This window comes from Oncorhynchus kisutch, linkage group LG21 (genome assembly GCF_002021735.2).
Source record: "Oncorhynchus kisutch isolate 150728-3 linkage group LG21, Okis_V2, whole genome shotgun sequence".
NCBI classification, from domain to species: domain Eukaryota; kingdom Metazoa; phylum Chordata; class Actinopteri; order Salmoniformes; family Salmonidae; genus Oncorhynchus; species Oncorhynchus kisutch.
The window spans coordinates 46,958,155-46,980,391 of record NC_034194.2 but is presented as its reverse complement, the minus strand read 5'-3'; the positions used below and the strand labels follow the sequence as shown (position 1 = coordinate 46,980,391).

Here is a 22,237-nt window from a genome sequence, read left to right as displayed (position 1 = left end):
GGAATGGATATTGATGAGGTCCACAACATGGTTCAGTGGTAAGTTATTGATGTGGAATGGATGTTGATGAGGTCCACAACATGGTTCAGTGGTGAGTTATTGATGTGGAATGGATGTTGATGAGGTCCACAACATGGTTCAGTGATAAGTTATTGATGTGGAATGGATATTGATGAGGTCCACAACATGGTTCAGTGCTGAGTTATTGATGTGGAATGGATATTGATGAGGTCCACAACATGGTTCAGTGGTAAGTTATTGATGTGGAATGGATATTGATGAGGTCCACAACATGGTTCAGTGGTGAGTTATTGATGTGGAATGGATGTTGATGAGGTCCACAACATGGTTCAGTGGTGAGTTATTGATGTGGAATGGATATTGATGAGGTCCACAACATGGTTCAGTGGTAAGTTATTGATGTGGAATGGATATTGATGAGGTCCACAACATTGTTCAGTGGTGAGTTATTGATGTGGAACTACAATGTGTTCTGAGCATCTTTTCAGCTAAGTTGACTAAAACTGAGAGATCAGGTGAGAAGGGGGGGAGGTGGAGGTACGGCAATGTGGGGAGAGAGGGAGAAGTGGGGTGGATATGGTTGCATCTATGTGGGGTGGGGGGCATGGCATGTGTTTTTATTGGCATATGTGTACGTCAGTGGAGGCTCCTCAGAGGAGGGGGAGGACCATCCTCCTCAGTGAATTTCATATATATATATATAAAATGTATACAAGTACACTGCTCAAAAAAATTAAGGGAACACTTAAACAACACAATGTAACTCCAAGTCAATCACACTTCTGTGAAATCAACCTGTCCACTTAGGAAGCAACACTGATTGACAATACATTTCACATGCTGTTGTGCAAATGGAAGACAACAGGTGGAAACTATAGGCAATTAGCAAGACACCCCCAATTATAGGAGTGGTTCTGCAGGTGGGGACCACAGACCACTTCTCAGTTCCTATGCTTCCTGGCTGATGTTTTGGTCACTTTTGAATGCTGGCGGTGCTTTCACTCTAGTGGTAGCATGAGACGGAGTCTACAACCCACACAAGTGGCTCAGGTAGTGCAGCTCATCCAGGATGGCACATCAATGCGAGCTGTGACAAGAAGGTTTGCGGTGTCTGTCAGCGTAGTGTCCAGAGCATGGAGGCGCTACCAGGAGAGAGGCCAGTACATAAGGAGACGTGGAGGAGGCCGTAGGAGGGCAACAACCCAGCAGCAGAACCGCTACCTCCGCCTTTGTGCAAGGAGGAGCAGGAGGAGCACTGCCAGAGCCCTGCAAAATGACCTCCAGCAGGCCACAAATGTGCATGTGTCTGCTCAAATGGTCAGAAACAGACTCCAGGAGGGTGGTATGAGGGCCCGACGTCCACAAGTGGGGGTTGTGCTTACAGCCCAACACCGTGCAAGACGTTTGGCATTTGCCAGAGAACACCAATATTGGCAAATTCGCCACTGGCGCCTTGTGCTCTTCACAGATGAAAGCAGGTTCACACTGAGCACGTGACAGACGTGACAGTCTGGAGACGCCGTGGAGAACGTTCTGCTGCCTGCAACATCCTCCAGCATGACCGGTTTGGCGGTGGGTAAGTCATGGTGTGGGGTGGCATTTCTTTGGGGGGCCGCACAGCCCTCCATGTACTCGCCAGAGGTAGCCTGACTGCCATTAGGTACAGAGATGAGATCCTCAGACCCCTTGTGAGACCATATGCTGGTGCGATTGGCCCTGGGTTCCTCCTAATGCAAGACAATGCTAGAGCTGGCTGGAGTGTGTCAGCAGTTCCTGCAAGAGGAAGGCATTGATGCTATGGACTGGCCCGCCCGTTCCCCAGACCTGAATCCAATTGAGCACATCTGGGACATCATGTCTCGCTCCATCCACCAACGCCACGTTGCACCACAGACTGCACCACAGACTGTCCAGGTCTGGGAGGAGATCTCTCAGGAGACATTCCGCTACCTCATCAGGAGCATGCCCAGGCGTTGTAGGGAGGTCATACAGGCACGTGGAGGCCACACACACTACTGAGCCTCATTTTGACTTGTTTTAAGGACATAACATCAAAGTTGGATCAGCCTGTAGTGTGGTTTTCCACTTTAATTTTGAGTGTGACTCCAAATCCAGACCTCCATGGGTTGATAAATTTGATTTCCATTGATAATTTCTGTGTGATTTTGTTGTCAGCACATTCAACTATGTAAAGAAAAAAGTATTTAATAAGAATGTTTCATTCATTCAGATCTAGGATGTGTTATTTTAGTGTTCCCTTAATTTTTTGGAGCAGTGTATTTCTTTTTAGATAAAACTGTACTAAATATATTCACGTCACCAAATCATTTATTAAATCACACTGTTTTACCATGAAGATCTACAGTTGCTTCAACAGCACCTTCTTGGCTAGCACCATGGTGTAGCCGGAGGACAGCTAGCTTCCATCCTCCTCTGGGTATATTGACTACAATACAAAACCTAGGAAGCTCAAGGTTCTCACCCCCTTCCATAGACTTACACAATAATTATGACAACTTGCAGAGGACCTCCTCCAACCTATCAAGAGCTCTCACAGCATGAACTGACATGTTGGATGGCTCGAGTTTGAAGTGGAGGGAGTACAGGGCTTAGCATGTCTCTCCAGGAGGCTAAAAATAGATTTTAGCTTGGAAAACTTTAACATTTTCAGAAGGAGTCAGGTAATTGGTTAAGGGAGGAGGATTGGAGAGAAAGAGCGAGGAGGTTGAAAAGACTGAGGCAGAGGATGGGTTTGAGTCTAGCAATAACAAGGGAGAGAGTATGTCGAGGAAGATTGGTGTCAAGTTCAAACAGAGTGATGGCAGTTCGAGTTCTGGAGGTGGAATGGAAGGTGTTGTGAGGAGCTCTGCGGTGCAGATCCGGTGGGGAGCGTGGTGAAACAGAGGTGACAGTCTGTTCTTTTGAGCTTTGTTTCATTACCTGACAAAGTCATGTAAGAATATATGCGTTATGCTTTTTTTGTGCCAAATACACTGTAGTGTTATAGGTGTCACGTTTATGGGCATGTAGCAGCAGTATGTATGTAGGAGGGAGATTAGTAAGATGGCTTGGAGAAGAAGGCAGACGTTTTACATGCAAACCGATTGTTTTTTAAAATGTGTTTATTTGCGTTGTTTGTAACTTATTTTGTACGTAATGTTGCCGCTACCATCTCTTATGTCCAAAAATAACTTCTGGACATCAGGACTGCGATTACTCACCACGGTCTGGCAGAGTACTCACCACGGACTGGCAGAGTACTCACCACGGACTGGCAGAGTACTCACCACGGTCTGGCAGAGTACTCACAGTCTGTCCTCTAGTGTACTAAGGTCTGTCCTCTCTAGTGGACTACGTTCTGTCCTCTCTAGTGGACTACGTTCTGTCCTCTCTAATGGACAAAGGTCTGTCCCCTCTAGTGGACTAAGGTCTGTCCTCTCTAGTGGACTAAGGTCTGTCCTCTCTAGTGGACTAAGGTCTGTCCTCTCTAGTGGACTACGTTCTGTCCTCTCTAGTGGACTAAGGTCTGTCCTCTCTAGTGGACTAAGGTCTGTCCTCTCTAGTGGACTAAGGTCTGTCCTCTCTAGTGGACTACGTTCTGTCCTCTCTAGTGGACTAAGGTCTGTCCTCTCTAGTGGACTAAGGTCTGTCCTCTCTAGTGGACTAAGCTCTGTCCTCTCTAGTGGACTAAGGTCTGTCCTCTCTAGTGGACTAAGGTCTGTCCTCTCTAGTGGACCAACTTCTGTCCTCTCTAGTGGACCAACTTCTGTCCTCTCTAGTGGACCAACTTCTGTCCTCTCTAGTGGACAAAGGTCTGTCCTCTCTAGTGGACAAAGGTCTGTCCTCTCTAGTGGACAAAGGTCTGTCCTCTCTAGTGGACAAACGTCTGTCCTCTCTAGTGGACTAAGGTCTGTCCTCTCTAGTGGACTAAGGTCTGTCCTCTAGTGGACTAAGGTCTGTCCTCTCTAGTGGACTAAGGTCTGTCCTCTCTAGTGGACTACGGTCTGTCCTCTCTAGTGGACTAAGGTCTGTCCTCTCTAGTGGACTACGGTCTGTCCTCTCTAGTGGACTAAGGTCGTTGGCCTGGGGTAGGATCAGATAGTAGTGAAATAAGGTGGTTGGTTTTAATGAGTGTAGGTTTAGTTGGTAGGGTAATGAGGTGGTGGGTTTTACCTCTTAAGAATATTCTTCAATTTTCACCTAAAATGACATACCCAAATCTAACTGCCTGTAGCTCAGGCCTTGAAGCAAGGATATGCATATTCTTGGTACCATTTGAAAGGAAACACTTTGAAGTTTGTGGAAATGTGAAAGGAATGTTTGAGAATATAACACAATAGATCTGGTAAAAGATAATAACCGTTCTACTGAATTCTTTTTGTACCATCTTTGAAATGCAAGAGAAAGGCCACAATGTATTATTCTAGACCAGGTGCAATTTCGATTTTGGCCACTAGATGGCAGCAGTGTATGTGCAAAGTTTTAGACTGATCCAATTAACCATTGCATTTCTGTTGAAAATGTATCAAGACTGCCTAAATGTGTCTAATTTGTTCATTAATAACTTTTCATGTTCAAAATGGTGCACTCTCCTCAAACAATAGCATGGTATTATTTCACTGTAATTGCTACTGTAAATTGGACAGTGCAGTTAGATTAACTTCACTAATTTTGGATGAAAAGCGTGCCCAGAAGCTAGGATATGCATATAATTAGTAGATTTGGATAGAAAACACTCAAGTTTCTAATGTCTGAGTATAACAGAACTCATATGGCAGGTGAAAACCTGAAGGGAAATCCAACCAAGAAGTACTATTATTTTGAAAGGCTGTTTTTCCATTGAAAGCCTATCCACCATACAAAGACTTAGGACCCCGTTCACGATCTCTATGGCTTCCTCTACATGTGGCCAGTCTTTAGGCATTGTTTCAGGCTTTTACTCTGACAAATGAGGGAGATACAGCACTTTCAACGAGAGGCCAGTGGAGATTTCCAGCCATGAGTCCTGCGCCTTTCTTGTTTCTCCTTTTCTATTGACAAAGCTTTTGTCCGGATGAAATATTATTTATTATTTATGACAAAAACAACCTTAGGATTGATTTTAAACATAGTTTGACATGTTTCTACTAACTTCTATTGTACTTTTTTTACTTTTCATCTTGATGTTGAGAGCGCACATTGTGCCTTTGGATTTCTGAACTAAACGCACCAACAAAACTGAGGTTTTTGGACATAAAGAGGGACATTATCGGACATTTGTCTAACATGGAGAACTGGAAGTGCCACCAGATGAAGATCACCAAAGGTAAGTGATTAATTTTAATGCTATTTCTGACTTTTGTGAGCCCTCTCCTTGGCTGGAAAATGACAGTATGGTTTTTGTGGCTAGGTGCTGACCTAATATAATCACACCGTGTGCTTTCGCCATAAAAGCCTTTTTGAAATCTGACACAGCGGTTGCATTAAGGAGAAGTTTATCTTTCAAATGGTGTATAATACTTGTTTGAGGAATTTTAACTATGGGATTTCTGTTGTTTTGAATTTGGCGCAATTTCACTGGCTGTTGCCGAGGTGGGACGCTACCGTCCCACTTGTACCAGAGAGGTTAACAAGAATTTTTACTTTCTGCCAATACCTATGTTAGCTCAACCGTCCCGTGGAAGGGACACCGATCCCGAATAAGTTTTAATTAGTGTAGGGTTAGTTGGGTAATGAGGTGGTTGGCTTTAATGAGTGTAGGATTAGTTAGTAGGGTAATGAGGTGGTGGGTCTTAATGAGTGTAGGGTTAGTTAGTAGGGTAATGAGGTGGTGGGCTTTAATGAGTGTAGGATTAGTTAGTAGGGTAATGAGGTGGTGGGTTTTAATGAGTGTAGGGTTAGTTAGTTAGTAGGGTAATGAGGTGGTGGGCTTTAATGAGTGTAGGATTAGTTAGTAGGGTAATGAGGTGGTGGGTCTTAATGAGTGTAGGGTTAGTTAGTAGGGTAATGAGGTGGTGGGCTTTAATGAGTGTAGGGTTAGTTAGTTAGTAGGGTAATGAGGTGGTGGGCTTTAATGAGTGTAGGATTAGTTAGTAGGGTAATGAGGTGGTGGGTCTTAATGAGTGTAGGGTTAGTTAGTTAGTAGGGTAATGAGGTGGTGGGCTTTAATGAGTGTAGGATTAGTTAGTAGGGTAATGAGGTGGTGGGTCTTAATGAGTGTAGGGTTAGTTAGTAGGGTAATGAGGTGGTGGGCTTTAATGAGTGTAGGATTAGTTAGTAGGGTAATGAGGTGGTGGGTTGTAATGAGTGTAGGGTTAGTTAGTTAGTAGGGTAATGAGGTGGTGGGCTTTAATGAGTGTAGGATTAGTTAGTAGGGTAATGAGGTGGTGGGTCTTAATGAGTGTAGGGTTAGTTAGTAGGGTAATGAGGTGGTGGGCTTTAATGAGTGTAGGATTAGTTAGTAGGGTAATGAGGTGGTGGGTCTTAATGAGTGTAGGGTTAGTTAGTTAGTAGGGTAATGAGGTGGTGGGCTTTAATGAGTGTAGGATTAGTTAGTAGGGTAATGAGGTGGTGGGTCTTAATGAGTGTAGGGTTAGTTAGTAGGGTAATGAGGTGGTGGGCTTTAATGAGTGTAGGATTAGTTAGTAGGGTAATGAGGTGGTGGGTTGTAATGAGTGTAGGGTTAGTTAGTTAGTAGGGTAATGAGGTGGTGGGCTTTAATGAGTGTAGGATTAGTTAGTAGGGTAATGAGGTGGTGGGTCTTAATGAGTGTAGGGTTAGTTAGTAGGGTAATGAGGTGGTGGGCTTTAATGAGTGTAGGATTAGTTAGTAGGGTAATGAGGTGGTGGGTTTTAATGAGTGTAGGGTTAGTTAGTTGGGTAATGAGGTGGTGGGTTTTAATAAGTGTAGGGTTAGTTAGTTGGGTAATGAGGTGGTGGGTTTTAATGAGTGTAGGGTTAGTTAGTTGGGTAATGAGGTGGTGGGTTTTAATAAGTGTAGGGTTAGTTAGTAGGGTAATGAGGTGGTGGGTTTTAATGAGTGTAGGGTTAGTTAGTTGGGTAATGAGGTGGTTGGCTTTAATGAGTGTAGTTAGTTGGGTAATGAGGTGGTGGGTTTTAATGAGTGTAGGGTTAGTTAGTTGGGTAATGAGGTGGTGGGTTTTAATAAGTGTAGGGTTAGTTAGTAGGGTAATGAGGTGGTTTGCTTTAATGAGTGTAGGGTTAGTTAGTTAGTAGGGTAATGAGGTGGTGGGTTTTAATGAGTGTAGGGTTAGTTAGTAGGGTAATGAGGTGGTGGGTTTTAATGAGTGTAGGATTAGTTAGTAGGGTAATGAGGTGGTGGGTTTTAATGAGTGTAGGGTTAGTTAGTAGGGTAATGAGGTGGTGGGTTGTAATGAGTGTAGGGTTAGTTAGTAGGGTAATGAGGTGGTGGGTTTTAATGAGTGTAGGGTTAGTTAGTAGGGTAATGAGGTGGTGGGTTGTAATGAGTGTAGGGTTAGTTAGTAGGGTAATGAGGTGGTGGGTTTTAATGAGTGTACATTTAGTTAGTTGGGTAATGAGGTGGTGGGTTTTAATGAGTGTAGGGTTAGTTAGTTAGTAGGGTAATGAGGTGGTGGGTTTTAATGAGTGTAGGGTTAGTTAGTAAGTAGGGTAAGGAGGTGGTGGGTTTTAATGAGTGTAGGGTTAGTTAGTTGGGTAATGAGGTGGTGGGTTTTAATGAGTGTAGGGTTAGTTAGTAGGGTAATGAGGTGGTGGGTCTTAATGAGTGTAGGGTTAGTTAGTAGGGTAATGAGGTGGTGGGTTTTAATGAGTGTAGGGTTAGTTAGTTAGTAGGGTAATGAGGTGGTGGGTTTTAATGAGTGTAGGGTTAGTTAGTTAGTAGGGTAAGGAGGTGGTGGGTTTTAATGAGTGTACATTTAGTTAGTTGGGTAATGAGGTGGTGGGTTTTAATGAGTGTAGGGTTAGTTAGTTAGTAGGGTAATGAGGTGGTGGGTTTTAATGAGTGTAGGGTTAGTTAGTTAGTAGGGTAAGGAGGTGGTGGGTTTTAATGAGTGTAGGGTTAGTTAGTTGGGTAATGAGGTGGTGGGTTTTAATGAGTGTAGGGTTAGTTAGTAGGGTAATGAGGTGGTGGGTCTTAATGAGTGTAGGGTTAGTTAGTAGGGTAATGAGGTGGTGGGTTTTAATGAGTGTAGGGTTAGTTAGTTAGTAGGGTAATGAGGTGGTGGGTTTTAATGAGTGTAGGGTTAGTTAGTTAGTAGGGTAAGGAGGTGGTGGGTTTTAATGAGTGTAGGGTTAGTTAGTTGGGTAATGAGGTGGTGGGTTTTAATGAGTGTAGGGTTAGTTAGTTAGTAGGGTAATGAGGTGGTGGGTTTTAATGAGTGTAGGGTTAGTTCGTTAGTAGGGTAAGGAGGTGGTGGGTTTTAATGAGTGTAGGGTTAGTTAGTTGGGTAGTGAGGTGGTGGGTTGTAATGAGTGTAGGGTTAGTTAGTTGGGTAATGAGGTGGTGGGTTTTAATGAGTGTAAGGTTAGTTAGTTGGGTAATGAGGTGGTGGGTTTTAATGAGTGTAGGGTTAGTTAGTTAGTAGGGTAATGAGGTGGTGTGTTTTAATGAGTGTAGGGTTAGTTAGTTAGTAGGGTAAGGAGGTGGTGGGTTTTAATGAGTGTAGGGTTAGTTAGTTGGGTAATGAGGTGGTGGGTTTTAATGAGTGTAGGGTTAGTTAGTAGGGTAATGAGGTGGTGGGTCTTAATGAGTGTAGGGTTAGTTAGTAGGGTAATGAGGTGGTGGGTTGTAATGAGTGTAGGGTTAGTTAGTAGGGTAATGAGGTGGTGGGTCTTAATGAGTGTAGGGTTAGTTAGTTGGGTAATGAGGTGGTGGGTTTTAATGAGTGTAGGGTAAGTTAGTTAGTAGGGTAATGAGGTGGTGGGTTTTAATGAGTGTAGGGTTAGTTAGTTAGTTAGTAGGGTAAGGAGGTGGTGGGTTTTAATGAGTGTAGGGTTAGTTAGTTGGGTAATGAGGTGGTGGGTTTTAATGAGTGTAGGGTTAGTTAGTAGGGTAATGAGGTGGTGGGTCTTAATGAGTGTAGGGTTAGTTAGTTAGTAGGGTAATGAGGTGGTGGGTTTTAATGAGTGTAGGGTTAGTTAGTTAGTAGGGTAAGGAGGTGGTGGGTTTTAATGAGTGTAGGGTTAGTTAGTAGGGTAATAAGGTGGTGGTTTTAATGAGTGTAGTGTTAGTTAGTTAGTAGGGTAATGAGGTGGGTTTTAATGAGTGTAGGGTTAGTTAGTTGGGTAATGAGGTGGTGGGTTTTAATGAGTGTAGGGTTAGTTAGTTAGTTAGTAGGGTAATGAGGTGGTGGGTCTTAATGAGTGTAGGGTTAGTTGGGTAGTGAGGTGGTGGGTTGTAATGAGTGTAGGGTTAGTTAGTTGGGTAATGAGGTGGTGGGTTTCAATGAGTGTAGGGTTAGTTAGTTAGTAGGGTAAGGAGGTGGTGTGTTTTAATGAGTGTAGGGTTAGTTAGTTGGGTAATGAGGTGGTGGGTTTTAATGAGTGTAGGGTTAGTTAGTAGGGTAATGAGGTGGTGGGTCTTAATGAGTGTAGGGTTAGCTAGTAGGGTAATGAGGTGGTGGGTTTTAATGAGTGTAGGGTTAGTTAGTTAGTAGGGTAATGAGGTGGTGGGTCTTAATGAGTGTAGGGTTAGTTAGTTGGGTAATGAGGTGGTGGGTTTTAATGAGTGTAGGGTTAGTTAGTTTGGGTAAATGAGGTGGTGGGTTTTAATGAGTGTAGGGTTAGTTAGTTAGTAGGGTAATGAGGTGGTGGGTTTTAATGAGTGTAGGGTTAGTTAGTTAGTAGGGTAAGGAGGTGGTGGGTTTTAATGAGTGTAGGGTTAGTTAGTAGGGTAATGAGGTGGTGGGTCTTAATGAGTGTAGGGTTAGTTAGTAGGGTAATGAGGTGGTGGGTTGTAATGAGTGTAGGGTTAGTTAGTAGGGTAATGAGTTGGTGGGTCTTAATGAGTGTAGGGTTAGTTAGTTGGGTAGTGGGTTGTAATGAGTGTAGGGTTAGTTAGTTGGGTAATAAGGTGGTGGGTTTTTAATGAGTGTAAGGTTAGTTAGTTGGGTAATGAGGTGGTGGGTTTTAATGAGTGTAGGGTTAGTTAGTAGGGTAATGAGGTGGTGGGTTTTTAATGAATGTAGGGTTAGTTAGTTAGTTGGGTAATGAGGGTGGTGGGTTTAATGAGTGTAGGGTTAGTTAGTACGGTAATGAGGTGGTGGGTCTTAATGAGTGTAGGGTTAGTTAGTATGGTAATGAGGTGGTGGGTCTTAATGAGCTGGTTAGTTAGTACGGTAATGAGGTGGTGGGTTTTAATTGAGTGTAGGGTTAGTTAGTAGGGGTAAATGAGGTGGTGGGTTTTAATGAGTGTAGGGTTAGTTAGTACGGTAATGAGGTGGTGGGTTTTAATGAGGGTAGGGTTAGTTAGTACGGTAATGAGGTGTGGGTTTTAAATGAGTGTAGGGTTAGTTAGTACGGTAATGAGGTGGTGGGTCCTTAATGAGTGTAGGGTTAGTTAGTAGGGTAATGAGGTGGTGGGTTTTAATGAGTGTAGGGTTAGTTAGTTAGAAGGGTAAGGAGGTGGTGGGTTTTAATGAGTGTAGGGTTAGTTGTAGGGTAATAAGGCTGTGGTTAATGAGTGTGTGTTAGTTAGTTAGTCAGGGTACATGAGGTTGTGGTTTTAATGAGTGTAGGGTTAGTTAGTTAGTAGGGTAAGGAGGTGGTGGGTTTTAATGAGTGTAGGGTTATTTAGTTGGGTAATAAGGTGGTGGGTTTTAATGAGTGTAGTGTTAGTTAGTTAGTAGGGTAATGAGGTGGTGGGTTTTAATTGAGTGTAGGGTTTCGTTAGTTGGGTAATGAGGTGGTGGGTTTTAATGAGTGTAGGGTTAGTTGGTAGGGTAATGAGGTGGTGGGTCTTAATGAGTGTAGGGTTAGTTAGTTAGTTAGTAGGGTAATGAGGTGGTGGGTCTTAATGAGTGTAGGGTTAGTTAGTTGGGTAGTGAGGTGGTGGGTTGTAATGAGTGTAGGGTTAGTTAGTTGGGTAATGAGGTGGTGGGTTGTAATGAGTGTAGGGTTAGTTAGTTGGGTAATGAGGTGGTGGTTTTAATGAGTGTAAGGTTAGTTAGTTGGGTAATGAGGTGGTGGGTTTTAATGAGTGTAGGGTTAGTTAGTAGGGTAATGAGGTGGTGGGTTTTAATGAGTGTAGGGTTAGTTAGTTCGTAGGGTTATGAGGTGGTGGGTCTTAATGAGTGTAGGGTTAGTTAGTACGGTAATGAGGTGGTGGGTCTTAATGAGTGTAGGGTTAGTTAGTATGGTATGAGGTGGTGGGTCTTAATGAGGTGGTTAGTTAGTTAGTACGGTAATGAGGTGGTGGGTTTTAATGAGTGTAGGGTTAGTTAGTAAGGGTAATGAGGTGGTGGGTTTTAATGAGTGTAGGGTTAGTTAGTACGGTAATGAGGTGGTGGGTTTTAATGAGTGTAGGGTTAGTTAGTACGGTAATGAGGTGGTGGGTTTTAATGAGTGTAGGGTTAGTTAGTACGGTAATGAGGTGGTGGGTCTTAATGAGTGTAGGGTTAGTTAGTAGGGTAATGAGGTGGTGGGTTTTAATGAGTGTAGGGTTAGTTAGTAGGGTAATGAGGTGGTGGTTTTAATGAGTGTAGGGTTAGTTAGTAGGGTAATGAGGTGGTGGGTCTTAATGAGTGTAGGGTTAGTTAGTACGGTTATGAGGTGGTGGGTTTTAATGAGTGTAGGGTTAGTTAGTTAGTACGGTAATGAGGTGGTGGGTCTTAATGAGTGTAGGGTTAGTTAGTACGGTAATGAGGTGGTGGGTTGTAATGAGTGTAGGGTTAGTTAGTACGGTAATGAGGTGGTGGGTTTTAATGAGTGTAGGGTTAGTTAGTACGGTAATGAGGTGGTGGGTCTTAATGAGTGTAGGGTTAGTTAGTAGGGTAATGAGGTGGTGGGTTTTAATGAGTGTAGGGTTAGTTAGTCGGGTAATTAGATGGTGGGTTGTAATGAGTGTAGGGTTAGTTAGTTAGTGGGGTAATGAGGTGGTGGGTTTTAATGAGTGTAGGGTTAGTTAGTACGGTAATGAGGTGGTGGGTCTTAATGAGTGTAGGGTTAGTTAGTAGGGTAATGAGGTGGTGGGTCTTAATGAGTGTAGGGTTAGTTAGTTAGTAGGGTAATGAGGTGGTGGGTTTAATGAGTGTAGGGTTAGTTAGTAGGGTAATGAGGTGGTGGGTTTTAATGAGTGTAGGGTTTAGTTAGTAGGGTAATGAGGTGGTGGGGTTTAATGAGTGTAGGGTTAGTTAGTAGGGTAATGAGGTGGGTGGGTCTTAATGAGTGTAGGGTTAGTTAGTACGGTTATGAGGTGGTGGGTTTTAATGAGTGTAGGGTTAGTTAGTTAGTACGGTAATGAGGTGGTGGGTCTTAATGAGTGTAGGGTTAGTTAGTACGGTAATGAGGTGGTGGGTTGTAATGAGTGTAGGGTTAGTTAGTTAGTAGGGTAATGAGGTGGTGGGTTTTAATGAGTGGTAGGGTTAGTTAGTACGGTAATGAGGTGGTGGGTCTTAATGAGTGTAGGGTTAGTTAGTAGGGTAATGGGGTGGTGGGTCTTAATGAGTGTAGGGTTAGTTAGTACAGTATGAGGTGGTGGGTTTTAATGAGTGTAGGGTTAGTTAGTACGGTAATGAGGTGGTGGGTATTAATTGAGTGTAGGGTTAGTTAGTACGGTAATGAGGTGGTGGGTCTTAATGAGTGTAGGGTTAGTTAGTAGGGTAATGAGGTGGTGGGTCTTAATGAGTATCTGGTTAGTTAGTAGGGTAATGAGGTGGTGGGTCTTAATGAGTGCTTCTACACCTGCATTGCTTGCTGTTTGGGGTTTTAGGCTGGGTTTCTGTACAGCACTTTGAGATATCAGCTGATGTCCGAAGGGCTATATAAATAAATTTGATTTGATTTGAGTGTAGGGTAGTTAGTACGGTAATGAGGTGGTGGGTTTTAATGAGTGTAGGGTAAGTTAGTTAGTACGGTAATGAGGTGGTGGGTCTTAATGAGTGTAGGGTTAGTTAGGTAGGGTAATGAGGTAGTGGTTGGAATGAGTGTAGGGTTAGTTAGTTAGGGTAGGGTAATGAGGTAGTGGGTTGTAATGATTGTAGGGTAGTTAGTTATAGGGGTAAGGAGGGTGTGTTTTAATGAGTGTAAGGGTTAGTTAGTAGGGTAATAAGGTGGTGGGTTTTAATGAGTGTAGTGTTATTTATTAGTCGGTATGAGTGTGGGTGGGTTTTTAGTGAGTGTAGGGGTTAGTTAGTTGGGTAATGAGGTGGTGGGTTTTAATGAGTGTAGGGTTAGTTAGTAGGGTACTGAGGTGGTGGGTCTTAATGAGTGTAGGGTTAGTTTCGTAGGGTAATGAGGTGGGTGGGTCTTAATGAGTGGAGGGTTAGTTAGTAGGGTTAACTGAGGTGTGGGTCTTAATGAGTGTAGGGTTAGTTAGTACGTTGAATGAGGTGGTGGGTTTTAATGAGTGTAGTTAGTTAGTAGGGTATGGGGTGGGGGTTCTTAATGAGTGTAGGGTTTGTTAGTACTGTAATGAGGTGGTGGGTCTTAATGAGTGTAGGGTTAGTTAGTACGGTAATGAGGGTGGTGGGTCTAATGAGTGTAGGTTAGTTAGTGTAGTAGGTAATGAGGGTGGTGGGTTTTAAGAGGTTAGGGTTAGTTATTTAGTAGGGTAAGGAGGTGGTGGGGTTTTAATGAGTGTAGGTTTAGTTCGTTGGGTAATTGAGGTGGTGGGTTTAATGAGTGTAGGGTTAGTTAGTAGGGTAATGAGGTGGTGGTTTTAATGAGTGTAGGGTTTAGTTAGTAGGGTAAAGTGAGGTTAGGTGGGTCTTAATGAGTGTAGGGTTAGTTAGTAGGGTAATGAGGTAGGTAGGGTTTGTAATGAGTGTAGGGTTAGTTAGTTAGTAGGGTAAGGAGGTGGTGGGTTTAATGAGTGTAGGGTTAGTTAGTAGGGTAATAAGGTGGTGGGTTTTAGAGTGTAGTGTTAGTTAGTTAGTAGGGTAATGAGGTGGTGGGGGTTTTAATGAGTGTAGGGTTAGTTAGTTGGGTAATGAGGTTTGGTGGGTTTTAATGAGTGTAGGGTAGTTAGTAGGGTAATGAGGTGGTGGGTCTTAATGAGTGTAGGGTTAGTTAGTAGGGGTAATGAGGTGGTGGGTCTTAATGAGTGTAGGGTTAGTTAGTAGGGTAATGAGGTGGTGGGTCTTAATGAGTGTAGGGTTAGTTAGTACGGTAATGAGGTGGTGGGTTTTAATGAGTGTAGGGTTAGTTAGTTAGTACGGTAATGAGGTGGTGGGTCTTAATGAGTGTAGGGTTAGTTAGTAGGGTAATGAGGTGGTGGGTCTTAATGAGTGTAGGGTTAGTTAGTAGGGTAATGAGGTGGTGGGTCTTAATGAGTGTAGGGTTAGTTAGTACGGTAATGAGGTGGTGGGTCTTAATGAGTGTAGGGTTAGTTAGTTAGTAGGGTAATGAGGTGGTGGGTTTTAATGAGTGTAGGGTTAGTTAGTTAGTAGGGTAAGGAGGTGGTGGGTTTTAATGAGTGTAGGTTTAGTTAGTTGGGTAATGAGGTGGTGGGTTTTAATGAGTGTAGGGTTAGTTAGTAGGGTAATGAGGTGGTGGGTTTTAATGAGTGTAGGGTTAGTTAGTAGGGTAATGAGGTGGTGGGTCTTAATGAGTGTAGGGTTAGTTAGTAGGGTAATGAGGTAGTGGGTTGTAATGAGTGTAGGGTTAGTTAGTTAGTAGGGTAAGGAGGTGGTGGGTTTAATGAGTGTAGGGTTAGTTAGTAGGGTAATAAGGTGGTGGGTTTTAATGAGTGTAGTGTTAGTTAGTTAGTAGGGTAATGAGGTGGTGGGTTTTAATGAGTGTAGGGTTAGTTAGTTGGGTAATGAGGTGGTGGGTTTTAATGAGTGTAGGGTTAGTTAGTAGGGTAATGAGGTGGTGGGTCTTAATGAGTGTAGGGTTAGTTAGTAGGGTAATGAGGTGGTGGGTCTTAATGAGTGTAGGGTTAGTTAGTAGGGTAATGAGGTGGTGGGTCTTAATGAGTGTAGGGTTAGTTAGTACGGTAATGAGGTGGTGGGTTTTAATGAGTGTAGGGTTAGTTAGTTAGTACGGTAATGAGGTGGTGGGTCTTAATGAGTGTAGGGTTAGTTAGTACGGTAATGAGGTGGTGGGTTTTAATGAGTGTAGGGTTAGTTAGTAGGGTAATGAGGTGGTGGGTCTTAATGAGTGTAGGGTTAGTTAGTAGGGTAATGAGGTGGTGGGTCTTAATGAGTGTAGGGTTAGTTAGTATGGTAATGAGGTGGTGGGTCTTAATGAGTGTAGGGTTAGTTAGTACGGTAATGAGGTGGTGGGTCTTAATGAGTGTTGGGTTAGTTAGTACGGTAATGAGGTGGTGGGTCTTAATGAGTGTTGGGTTAGTTAGTACGGTAATGAGGTGGTGGGTCTTAATGAGTGTAGGGTTAGTTAGTAGGGTAATGAGGTGGTGGGTCTTAATGAGTGTAGGGTTAGTTAGTAGGGTAATGAGGTGGTGGGTCTTAATGAGTGTAGGGTTAGTTAGTAGGGTAATGAGGTGGTGGGTCTTAATGAGTGTAGGGTTAGTTAGTAGGGTAATGAGGTGGTGGGTCTCAATGAGTTTAGGGTTAGTTAGTACGGTAATGAGGTGGTGGGTTTTAATGAGTGTAGGGTTAGTTAGTACGGTAATGAGGTGGTGGGTTTTAATGAGTGTAGTGTTAGTTAGTTAGTAGGGTAATGAGGTGGTGGGTTTTAATGAGTGTAGGGTTAGTTAGTTGGGTAATGAGGTGGTGGGTTTTAATGAGTGTAGGGTTAGTTAGTAGGGTAATGAGGTGGTGGGTTTTAATGAGTGTAGGGTTAGTTAGTAGGGTAATGAGGTGGTGGGTCTTAATGAGTGTAGGGTTAGTTAGTAGGGTAATGAGGTAGTGGGTTGTAATGAGTGTAGGGTTAGTTAGTTAGTAGGGTAAGGAGGTGGTGGGTTTAATTAGTGTAGGGTTAGTTAGTAGGGTAATAAGGTGGTGGGTTTTAATGAGTGTAGTGTTAGTTAGTTAGTAGGGTAATAGGGTGGTGGGTTTTAATGAGTGTAGTGTTAGTTAGTTAGTAGGGTAATGAGGTGGTGGGTTTTAATGAGTGTAGGGTTAGTTAGTTGGGTAATGAGGTGGTGGGTTTTAATGAGTGTAGGGTTAGTTAGTAGGGTAATGAGGTGGTGGGTCTTAATGAGTGTAGGGTTAGTTAGTAGGGTAATGAGGTAGTGGGTTGTAATGAGTGTAGGGTTAGTTAGTAGGGTAATGAGGTGGTGGGTTCTTAATGAGTGTAGGGTTAGTTAGTTGGGTAATGAGGTGGAGGGTTTTAATGAGTGTAGGGTTAGTTAGCTGGGTAATGAGGTGGTGGGTTTTAATGAGTGTAGGGTTAGTTAGTTAGTAGGGTAATGAGGTAGTGGGTTTTAATGAGTGTAGGGTTAGTTAGTTAGTAGGGTAATGAGGTAGTGGGTTGTAATGAGTGTAGGGTTAGTTAGTAGGGTAATGAGGTGGTGGGTCTTAATGAGTGTAGGGTTAGTTAGTTGGGTAATGAGGTGGTGGGTTTTAATGAGTGTAGGGTTAGTTAGTTGGGTAATGAGGTGGTGGGTTTTAATGAGTGTAGGGTTAGTTAGTTAGTAGGGTAATGAGGTGGTGGGTTTTAATGAGTGTAGGGTTAGTTAGTAGGGTAAGGAGGTGGTGGGTTTTAATGAGTGTAGGGTTAGTTAGTAGGGTAATAAGGTGGTGGGTTTTAATGAGTGTAGGGTTAGTTAGTTAGTAGGGTAAGGAGGTGGTGGGTTTTAATGAGTGTAGGGTTAGTTAGTAGGGTAATAAGGTGGTGGGTTTTAATGAGTGTAGTGTTAGTTAGTTAGTAGGGTAATGAGGTGGTGGGTTTTAATGAGTGTAGGGTTAGTTAGTTGGGTAATGAGGTGGTGGGTTTTAATGAGTGTAGGGTTAGTTAGTAGGGTAATGAGGTGGTGGGTCTTAATGAGTGTAGGGTTAGTTAGTAGGGTAATGAGGTGGTGGGTTTTAATGAGTGTAGGGTTAGTTAGTAGGGTAATGAGGTGGTGGGTCTTAATGAGTGTAGGGTTAGTTAGTTGGGTAGTGAGGTGGTGGGTTGTAATGAGTGTAGGGTTAGTTAGTTGGGTAATGAGGTGGTGGGTTTTAATGAGTTTAAGGTTGGTTAGTTGGGTAATGAGGTGGTGGGTTTTAATGAGTGTAGGGTTAGTTAGTAGGGTAATGAGGTGGTGGGTTTTAATGAGTGTAGGGTTAGTTAGTACGGTAATGAGGTGGTGGGTTTTTAATGAGTGTAGGGTTAGTTAGTACGGTAATGAGGTGGTGGGTTTTAATGAGTGTAGGGTTAGTTAGTACGGTAATGAGGTGGTGGGTTTTAATGAGTGTAGGGTTAGTTAGTAGGGTAATGAGGTGGTGGGTTTTAATGAGTGTAGGGTTAGTTAGTACGGTAATGAGGTGGTGGGTTTTAATGAGTGTAGGGTTAGTTAGTACGGTAATGAGGTGGTGGGTTTTAATGAGTGTAGTGTTAGTTAGTTAGTAGGGTAATGAGGTGGTGGGTTTTAATGAGTGTAGGGTTAGTTAGTACGGTAATGAGGGGGGGGTCTTAATGAGTGTAGGGTTAGTTAGTAGGGTAATGAGGTGGTGGGATTTAATGAGTGTAGGGTTAGTTAGTAGGGTAATGAGGTGGTGGGTTTTAATGAGTGTAGGGTTAGTTAGTAGGGTAATGAGGTGGTGGGTTTTAATGAGTGTAGGGTTAGTTAGTAGGGTAATGAGGTGGTGGGTCTTAATGAGTGTAGGGTTAGTTAGTACGGTAATGAGGTGGTGGGTTTTAATGAGTGTAGGGTTAGTTAGTTAGTACGGTAATGAGGTGGTGGGTCTTAATGAGTGTAGGGTTAGTTAGTACGGTAATGAGGTGGTGGGTTGTAATGAGTGTAGGGTTAGTTAGTTAGTAGGGTAATGAGGTGGCGGGTTTTAATGAGTGTAGGGTTAGTTAGTATGGTAATGAGGTGGTGGGTGTTAATGAGTGTAGGGTTAGTTAGTACGGTAATGGGGTGGTGGGTCTTAATGAGTGTAGGGTTAGTTAGTAGGGTAATGAGGTGGTGGGTCTTAATGAGTGTAGGGTTAGTTAGTTGGGTAATGAGGTGGTGGGTCTTAATGAGTGTAGGGTTAGTTAGTACGGTAATGAGGTGGTGGGTTTTAATGAGTGTAGGGTTAGTTAGTACGGTAATGAGGTGGTGGGTCTTAATGAGTGTAGGGTTAGTTAGTTGGGTAATGAGGTGGTGGGTCTTAAGGAGTGTAGGGTTAGTTAGTACGGTAATGAGGTGGTGGGTTTTAATGAGTGTAGGGTTAGTTAGTAGGGTAATGATGTGGTGGGTCTTAATGAGTGTAGGGTTAGTTAGTACGATAATGAGGTGGTGGGTCTCAATGAGTGTAGGGTTAGTTAGTACGGTAATGAGGTGGTGGGTTTTAATGAGTGTAGGGTTAGTTAGTTAGTACGGTAATGAGGTGGTGGGTCTTAATGAGTGTAGGGTTAGTTAGTACGGTAATGAGGTGGTGGGTCTTAATGAGTGTAGGGTTAGTTAGTAGGGTAATGAGGTGGTGGGTCTTAATGAGTATAGGGTTAGTTAGTAGGGTAATGAGGTGGTGGGTCTTAATGAGTGTAGGGTTAGTTAGTAGGGTAATGAGGTGGTGGGTCTTAATGAGTGTAGGGTTAGTTAGTTAGTAGGGTAATGAGGTGGTGGGTCTTAATGAGTGTAGGGTTAGTTAGTTGGGTAGTGAGGTGGTGGGTTGTAATGAGTGTAGGGTTAGTTAGTTGGGTAATGAGGTGGTGGGTTTTAATGAGTTTAAGGTTAGTTAGTTGGGTAATGAGGTGGTGGGTTTTAATGAGTGTAGGGTTAGTTAGTAGGGTAATGAGGTGGTGGGTTTTAATGAGTGTAGGGTTAGTTAGTACGGTAATGAGGTGGTGGGTTTTTAATGAGTGTAGGGTTAGTTAGTACGGTAATGAGGTGGTGGGTTTTAATGAGTGTAGGGTTAGTTAGTACGGTAATGAGGTGGTGGGTTTTAATGAGTGTAGGGTTAGTTAGTAGGGTAATGAGGTGGTGGGTTTTAATGAGTGTAGGGTTAGTTAGTACAGTAATGAGGTGGTGGGTTTTAATGAGTGTAGGGTTAGTTAGTACGGTAATGAGGTGGTGGGTTTTAATGAGTGTAGTGTTAGTTAGTTAGTAGGGTAATGAGGTGGTGGGTTTTAATGAGTGTAGGGTTAGTTAGTACGGTAATGAGGGGGGGGGTCTTAATGAGTGTAGGGTTAGTTAGTAGGGTAATGAGGTGGTGGGATTTAATGAGTGTAGGGTTAGTTAGTAGGGTAATGAGGTGGTGGGTTTTAATGAGTGTAGGGTTAGTTAGTACGGTAATGAGGTGGTGGGTTGTAATGAGTGTAGGGTTAGTTAGTTAGTAGGGTAATGAGGTGGTGGGTTTTAATGAGTGTAGGGTTCGTTAGTATGGTAATGAGGTGGTGGGTTTTAATGAGTGTAGGGTTAGTTAGTACGGTAATGAGGTGGTGGGTCTTAATGAGTGTAGGGTTAGTTAGTAGGGTAATGAGGTGGTGGGTCTTAATGAGTGTAGGGTTAGTTAGTAGGGTAATGAGGTGGTGGGTCTTAATGAGTGTAGGGTTAGTTAGTACGGTAATGAGGTGGTGGGTTTTAATGAGTGTAGGGTTAGTTAGTTAGTACGGTAATGAGGTGGTGGGTCTTAATGAGTGTAGGGTTAGTTAGTTGGGTAATGAGGTGGTGGGTCTTAAGGAGTGTAGGGTTAGTTAGTACGGTAATGAGGTGGTGGGTTTTAATGAGTGTAGGGTTAGTTAGTAGGGTAATGATGTGGTGGGTCTTAATGAGTGTAGGGTTAGTTAGTACGATAATGAGGTGGTGGGTCTCAATGAGTGTAGGGTTAGTTAGTACGGTAATGAGGTGGTGGGTTTTAATGAGTGTAGGGTTAGTTAGTTAGTACGGTAATGAGGTGGTGGGTCTTAATGAGTGTAGGGTTAGTTAGTACGGTAATGAGGTGGTGGGTCTTAATGAGTGTAGGGTTAGTTAGTAGGGTAATGAGGTGGTGGGTCTTAATGAGTGTAGGGTTAGTTAGTAGGGTAATGAGGTGGTGGGTCTTAATGAGTGTAGGGTTAGTTAGTAGGGTAATGAGGTGGTGGGTCTTAATGAGTGTAGGGTTAGTTAGTAGGGTAATGAGGTGGTCGGTTTTAATGAGTGTAGGGTTAGTTAGTTAGTACGGTAATGAGGTGGTGGGTCTTAATGAGTGTAGGGTTAGTTAGTTGGGTAATGAGGTGGTGGGTCTTAATGAGTGTAGGGTTAGTTAGTAGGGTAATGAGGTGGTGGGTCTTAATGAGTGTAGGGTTAGTTAGTAGGGTAATGAGGTGGTGGGTTTTAATGAGTGTAGGGTTAGTTAGTTAGTAGGGTGATGAGGTGGTGGGTCTTAATGAGTGTAGGGTTAGTTAGTTGGGTAGTGAGGTGGTGGGTTGTAATGAGTGTAGGGTTAGTTAGTTGGGTAATGAGGTGGTGGGTTTTAATGAGTGTAAGGTTAGTTAGTTGGGTAATGAGGTGGTGGGTTTTAATGAGTGTAGGGTTAGTTAGTAGGGTAATGAGGTGGTGGGTTTTAATGAGTGTAGGGTTAGTTAGTATGGTAATGAGGTGGTGGGTTTTAATGAGTGTAGGGTTAGTTAGTACGGTAATGAGGTGGTGGGTTTTAATGAGTGTAGGGTTAGTTAGTACGGTAATGAGATGGCGGGTTTTAATGAGTGTAGGGTTAGTTAGTAGGGTAATGAGGCGGTGGGTTTTAATGAGTGTAGGGTTAGTTAGTACGGTAATGAGGTGGTGGGTGTTAATGAGTGTAGGGTTAGTTAGTACGGTAATGAGGTGGTGGGTTTTAATGAGTGTAGGGTTAGTTAGTACGGTAATGAGGTGGTGGGTCTTAATGAGTGTAGGGTTAGTTAGTTGGGTAATGAGGTGGTGGGTCTTAATGAGTGTAGGGTTAGTTAGTACGGTAATGAGGTGGTGGGTTGTAATGAGTGTAGGGTTAGTTAGTTAGTAGGGTAATGAGGTGGTGGGTTTTAATGAGTGTAGGGTTAGTTAGTACGGTAATGAGGGGGTGGGTCTTAATGAGTGTAGGGTTAGTTAGTAGGGTAATGAGGTGGTGGGTTTTAATGAGTGTAGGGTTAGTTAGTACAGTAATGAGGTGGTGGGTCTTAATGAGTGTAGGGTTAGTTAGTAGGGTAATGAGGTGGTGGGTCTTAATGAGTGTAGGGTTAGTTAGTAGGGTAATGATGTGGTGGATCTTAATGAGTGTAGGGTTAGTTAGTACGGTAATGAGGTGGTGGGTTTTAATGAGTGTAGGGTTAGTTAGTTAGTACGGTAATGAGGTGGTGGGTCTTAATGAGTGTAGGGTTAGTTAGTTGGGTAATGAGGTGGTGGGTCTTAATGAGTGTAGGGTTAGTTAGTACGGTAATGAGGTGGTGGGTCTCAATGAGTGTAGGGTTAGTTAGTACGGTAATGAGGTGGTGGGTCTTAATGAGTGTAGGGTTAGTTAGTACGGTAATGAGGTGGTGGGTTTTAATGAGTGTAGGGTTAGTTAGTACGGTAATGAGGTGGTGGGTCTTAATGAGTGTAGGGTTAGTTAGTACGGTAATGAGGTGGTGGGTCTTAATGAGTGTAGGGTTAGTTAGTACGGTAATGAGGTGGTGGGTCTTAATGAGTGTAGGGTTAGTTAGTTAGTAGGGTAATGAGGTGGTGGGTCTTAATGAGTGTAGGGTTAGTTAGTAGGGTAATGAGGTGGTGGGTCTTAATGAGTGTAGGGTTAGTTAGTAGGGTAATGAGGTGGTGGGTCTTAATGAGTGTAGGGTTAGTTAGTAGGGTAATGAGGTGGTGGGTCTTAATGAGTGTAGGGTTAGTTAGTACGGTAATGAGGTGGTGGGTCTTAATGAGTGTAGGGTTAGTTAGTTGGGTAATGAGGTGGTGGGTCTTAATGAGTGTAGGGTTAGTTAGTACGGTAATGAGGTGGTGGGTTGTAATGAGTGTAGGGTTAGTTAGTTAGTAGGGTAATGAG

General features: G+C 43.2%; 1 protein-coding gene across 4 annotated transcripts in view; it reads left to right on the top strand.

The window, feature by feature from the left end:
- Positions 1 to 22,237, top strand: part of mapre3b (microtubule-associated protein, RP/EB family, member 3b) — an 85,415-nt gene that overhangs the window by 608 nt on the left and 62,570 nt on the right. The window lies entirely within an intron of this gene.